Below are 6,034 nucleotides of genomic sequence, written 5' to 3'. Positions count from 1 at the left end.
CTTCGGGTCGGCCGAACATGCTGAGCATGTTCGGCCGACCCCAAGCCACCCGATGTAGGGCTGAAATCAGCCGTACAAACCTGAAGTGAATAGCCGAACATCGTTCGGCTCACTTCAGGTCGGTCGTTCACTCGGCTGCAGCGGCAGCTTAGTGAATAGACCCCACTGTGTTTTTGCCACCTTGATAATCAACCAGAGATGGTTTATCAATATTTTTTTTTTTAATGTAAAAATCTACCTTTGTTTGATATACTGGAAAAAAAAATAAACCATGGCAATAGTTTATGACACATGGTGTCATCCAATTAGGGTTTAGATTCACTTTAATAATTACAATGAAATGAAACAATAAATACCTTTGAATTAATACTTTTCAAGCCTTCACGGCAAAGTCATCTTTCTACTTTAGGTCATAAGCTTTTTTTTTCAGACAAGAGCAAACGGGCCCTTATATCCTATTTATTTTAGTCTGCTAATCGTATTATAGAAATGTAATGCTGGAGAAAATGAATGAACGAGATGAAAGTGATAGCGAGAGAAGCACATGAAATAGAGGACGTGTATCTTGAAATACAGGAAATACCCCTAAGACATTAATATATGTTTTAATAAAATGCTATGCTCAAGGTAACTCTTCTTTGAGTGTCTCATTTATTTCCCATCTTGGCTCGTGAGCTACCTCCAGCAATTGTTGCTAAGTAAGGATTATTTTTCTCTCTGGGGGGTCCCATGTTGACCACCTGTAAGTGGGTCAAACTGACCTATTTGGAGAAAAAAATAATTGTACATATAATACGTCTCCTTATGAGACATTTTTCATCACTTTGTAAGTTGGATTCTTGATTTATCTGCGTTATTCCCTTTTTTTTAGTGCAAAAACAATATCTGCAGCGTAATTTGTTTTCCCCCAAATGATTTAAAGCCAATGTCCACTTTCACTGAAAAATTGATGGAAAAATAAATGCTGAATGAGTCAATTTGTAATGACATAAGAGCAGAAATGACATTGAGGCTTTGTGTGAATTCTGAGGACCAAACAAAATTAGGAAACTATGGGGTTGCTGACATTCTAAAAAAAATTGTCCCCTGGCTGGGCCTGGTTTCAATACTTCCTAAGTCGCTGACCCCAAATAAGAATTCAGATTAGAAAGTCGGAGTGAAGTCAGAACGAGCCGTATTGGTGCACTAACACAGTGCTGAAAGAATAGCATTTAGTATAAATGAAAAAGAATCACAAAGAACTGAAATGTATTCAGAACATGGACCTTGTAGTGACTGCAACCAAGGACATGAATATTGTGGCAACTGCAACCAATGACATGAATCTTGTGGGGGCTGCAACCAAGACAAGAACCTTGTGGTGACTGCAACCAAGGACATGGACCTTGTAGTGATTGCAAGCAAGGACATAATCTTTGTGGAGACTGCAACCAAGGACATGGACCATGTGGCGACTGCAACCAAGGACACGGACCTGGTGGTGACTGCATGCAAGGACATACACCTTGTGGTGACTGCAATCAATACCTAACCCTTGTGGGGACTGCAACCAAGGACATGAACCTTGTGGTGACTGCAACCAAAGACATGAATCTTGTGGTGACTGCAACCAAGAGCATGAACCTTGTGGTGACTACAACCAAGGAGATGAACGTTGTGGTGATTGCAACCAAGGACATGAACCTTGTGGTGACTGCAACCAAAGACATGAACCTTGTGGTGACTGCAACCAAGGAGATTAACCTTGTGGTGACTGCAACCAAGTACAGGTGAAACTCGAATAATTAGAATATCGTGCAAAAGTAATTGCAGTAAGTTCTGCAAAAGGGGCCCAAACCAAGTACTGAGTACATATGCATGCTTGTACTTTTCAGAGGTCCGATATTGTTCTATGTACAATCCTTGTTTTATTGATTGCATGTAATAATCTACTTTTTTGAGGTTGTGGATTTGGGGTTCTTGGGGTTTTCATGAGCTGTAAGCCATAATCATCACAATTATGACAAATCACGGCTTGAATTATCTTGCTTTGCATGTAATGAGCCTATCTCATATATTAGTTTCACCTTCTAAGTTGCATTAGTGAAATGAACTTTGCACGATATTCTAATTATTCGAGTTTCACCTGTACATAAACCTTGTGGTGACTTCAAGTACCCTTATTATTCTGCATTTTAATTTGTGGCTGAAGAAATCCCTGATCCCCGACATGTGATTGAAAGGCCCAATCTATTGAAATTAGAGCACTCACACTAGATAGCCCAGAGTTAGAGCAGTCAAGGCCTCTGTGTCCAGGATCAAAAGGCTCCACAAGTGCACAGAAAACATTGTATGAAGAAAACATGCAAATATTGCAAGGTGCCTACATTTCAGTATCTCAGAAGTATTTAAGTTCTGAATAATAGATGATTGCTATAGTACAGCAGCTCTCTACTGTCCAATGGAGACAGATGACTGTAAGTGTTTGGGCAAAAATGTAAAGAAATACTTTGCTTGGCGATGTTTATTTGTTTGATCTGGATTAATTAATGAAAAAAAGTTTGAACATTTAATACTGCTTTGATATGTCCCCTAGATGCTCAGATTGCAATACTCATCTCTTCTCCGGCGCTGTCAGTGACTGACTCCAGTACCCAGGATAAGTATGCCGCTGTAGTCTTCCTTGCTGAGGAGATGCTGCAACCAAGTGATCTTTAGCTCCCAGTACCCCCCGTCACTAGTCGAAACCAAGTCTAGGGTGAAACAAACTCTGATTTATTGAGCAACTGTACAACATTTTATACACAAAGTGATCAGATAAGATTATAATCCCATCACACACACCCTTCCCTACCCAGACATTCTGACTGCACAACCCCGCAGGGTTCCAGCTGCTAAAGAGCACCAGACTGCCATAGAAGGAGTCTGGCCAGATGCAGGAGAATGTCATTTTCCTGAGCTCCTTGGGAGTACAAAGAGAGCTAACAGGGTGGTGGTGCTGACAGTCTTTTGATGAACAGGTTACCCAGTATAACACACTTTAACATAACCCAACAATAAAACACATTACCCATAAACTGATGACCATGTGGTCACACTGTCCTCTGCTGTATCTCTTTTCTGCCTCAAGTTATCCTCAGTCTTCCAGATTGAAGGACACCCAGCATCATTTAATAAGGATTTCACATCCTGTGAACACAGGGCGTCACGGAGTCAACATTGAAGATTCAGTTTATTACAGAGGCCAATTGATGACTGCTTTGCCTTTGGCGTTGTTTTCATGTAAGAAGCAAAATGTATTATACAGTGCCATCTGAAATAAAATAATAATAAAACAGAATTATTTCAAATAATCCTAACAAAAGCCAGCGTTTCATTCTTTTATCTGCAAGCAACATGGTGCACGTTATTTACGCTTTATTATTAAATAATCCCCATTTGCTGTTTGAAGCAATTCCCAGTCTTCTCTGTTGCCTGACTTATTCCAGCTACAAGAAGCACATTTATTAACTTCTCAGGACTAGTTCATTTATAGAGAGCAGACGAGACATGGAAGACAAGCAAACGATTCCTAGGATATGCTTCCTGCTTTCTCAGGAGAAACAATAACACAGAGATGTAACAGGTTTGCTGTGACTCTCGGGGACCAAGTTAGTATGCAACCAACACTAATTAGCATATACCAGGGGTTTATACCATGGCTTTCATGTCTGTGTGTGTGATAAAAATAGATTGCTAGTGACAGGCTGCCATTGTTCCCTTTGAACTGGTGTTACAATGCTGCTGTGTGTGTTACTGTAAAGCATAAAAAATACAACAGACACTATAGGAGCAAAATACTACTAATAATAATGATGTGCATATAATACACACAATACAATGATAGTACAACATTCTGTAAGTATTTATAGGGATGCACGGATACCGTTTTTTCGGTATCTAGTACGAGTACCGATATTTTTTTTCTGGTACTCATCGATACCGAATACCGATATCGGAAGTCCCATGAAGGAAGCCAGGCGGCGTGTAATGACTCACCACCTGGCTTCCTGATTATCCTGGCTGCCAGGCAGCGTGTAAAGACTCGCCACCGGCTTCCCGATTAGCAGGGAAGCCGTCCCAATACTTGAGAGCATGGAGCTATCTTTCTGGCCAATCAGGAAGCCGGGCGCCCTGTATTGCCCTTGATGCTCCCTCATGAGGTGATGACGGAGCATTAAGCCGGCTTCCCGGCCAATCAGAAAGCCGGGCAGCGAGTCATTACCCCTTGCCCAGCTTCCTGATTGGCCAGGAAGACAGTCAAGAAGCCAGGCAGCGTGTAATGACTCGCTGCCAAGCTTCCTGATAACGGAAGTATCGGGCAAGGCATCAGAGCATTTGGGCGAGCATCAGCACTGATACTAGTATTTTCTTATCGGTGCATCCCTAATCATTTAGATTGCAAGGCCCCCCTAACCCTCTTGCCTTGAATTGTATTATAACTACACTGTCTCCCTTCATATTATATAGCGCCATAAAAACTGTTGGTGCTATATAAATCATGTATTATAATAATAAAAATAATATTATATAAGAAAATATAAACACATATACATTACAGCAAAAAGCTGTATTGTGTTGCTTTCAAAGCAAACCTGCGTCTTGACTATGTGCATTAACCCCAGGTTCACAATCTGTTTAATACCCTTCTATAAAAATGTTTTATGTTAAGGATACATTAAAAAAAAAAAGGTCTAGTTGACACTGCTCACTCCTGACAGCCAGGACACCGGCCGAGGAACCAGTCAGATTGCTTTTGGATCATGGGATCACTCGGATAGCTTTGACAAACTGATTACATCCAGGCTGAAGGCTTCATTGAGAAAAATGAAAGCCTTCAAGCGGAAGGTGAGCACTGCCGTCTTCAGGCTGCAACGTTAACTTCCATGCCATCTATTAACCCTTTCATAAGTACTTAGTTTGTTGTAGCACCGACATATGGTCAGGGAGCAGGTTTGCTTTAAACGCTGCTGCCGCCGGCTACCCCGGGTACCACTGTCCCCTGTGCAGGCCCAGGACCAGCATGGCGGGTCTCCCTGCATCGCTCAAAGGGAGATCACTAAGCTTCTAAACCTCTGATCTCTCCTTCGATCACTGAACCCGTAAGTGATTTGTATTACATCTTTTCAGTTGTCACTGTTTACATTGTCCGACTCTTAGAGCCAGGAGAAGAAGCTGGAGAAGCAGATCTCTGCCTTATCAGCTTCTTTGGGGTCCCTTGGTGACAATGGCGAAGTGCGAGCATTACTTCTAGGGCCATCACCGTCAACGCTAAACTGATGAGCAGTAAAAGCTTTTAAATCATCACCTATTGAACATTTTGGGTATTGTAGTTTTTTTGCGGTTTCACGGACGCACGCAATTTTAACGCTTGACATGTTTGATATCTATTTACCCGGCGTGACCCCGTCTTTTATATTTCACCAAAAACTGGGTATTATATTTTTTGCTGTGCACTAAATTTCATTTTAGTGTATTTTATCCTAAAAATACTGGTTTGATAAACATTTGTGCAAATACTGTGCAACATAAAAAATTGCAGCTAGCATTTTTTTATTCTACAGGGCCTCTGCTTTTAGAACATATATCATTGTTTGGGGGTCTGAAGCTGTTTTCTAGCCAGAAATTCAGATTTTATCATGTGTGCGCAAATAGTAAGAAAATGTGTATATAAAATACCTACATTTAAAAAAAAAAAAAAGAAATTGCAGCATTTTGAAAAAATGATACCTGAAGTAGCGCTTAGTGGAGTTTGACTTTAAAGCTTATCTGTAAACTTCAGCTTAATAGCGTTGCCCGGGGCCTTGTATTATTTTTGGTTAATTTAAAGCGCATTACTTTGCCATCTCACGCTGCGCTATACATGACAAACACTTGCATCGAGTGCTTCGTAAACCTTCCGCATTGAAGCCGACATCAAAAACATTTTCCTTTGATGTCTCGCAGGTTTCTGCACAATTATATATTGGATGCTTAAGGGACATTAGCGGCCCCGGAGAGAATACACCATATAGGC

Source organism: Nanorana parkeri, unplaced genomic scaffold, assembly GCF_000935625.1.
Source record: "Nanorana parkeri isolate BGI_ZX_2015 unplaced genomic scaffold, ASM93562v1 scaffold138, whole genome shotgun sequence".
Taxonomy (NCBI): domain Eukaryota; kingdom Metazoa; phylum Chordata; class Amphibia; order Anura; family Dicroglossidae; genus Nanorana; species Nanorana parkeri.
Note: the sequence above shows the minus strand (reverse complement) of the source record.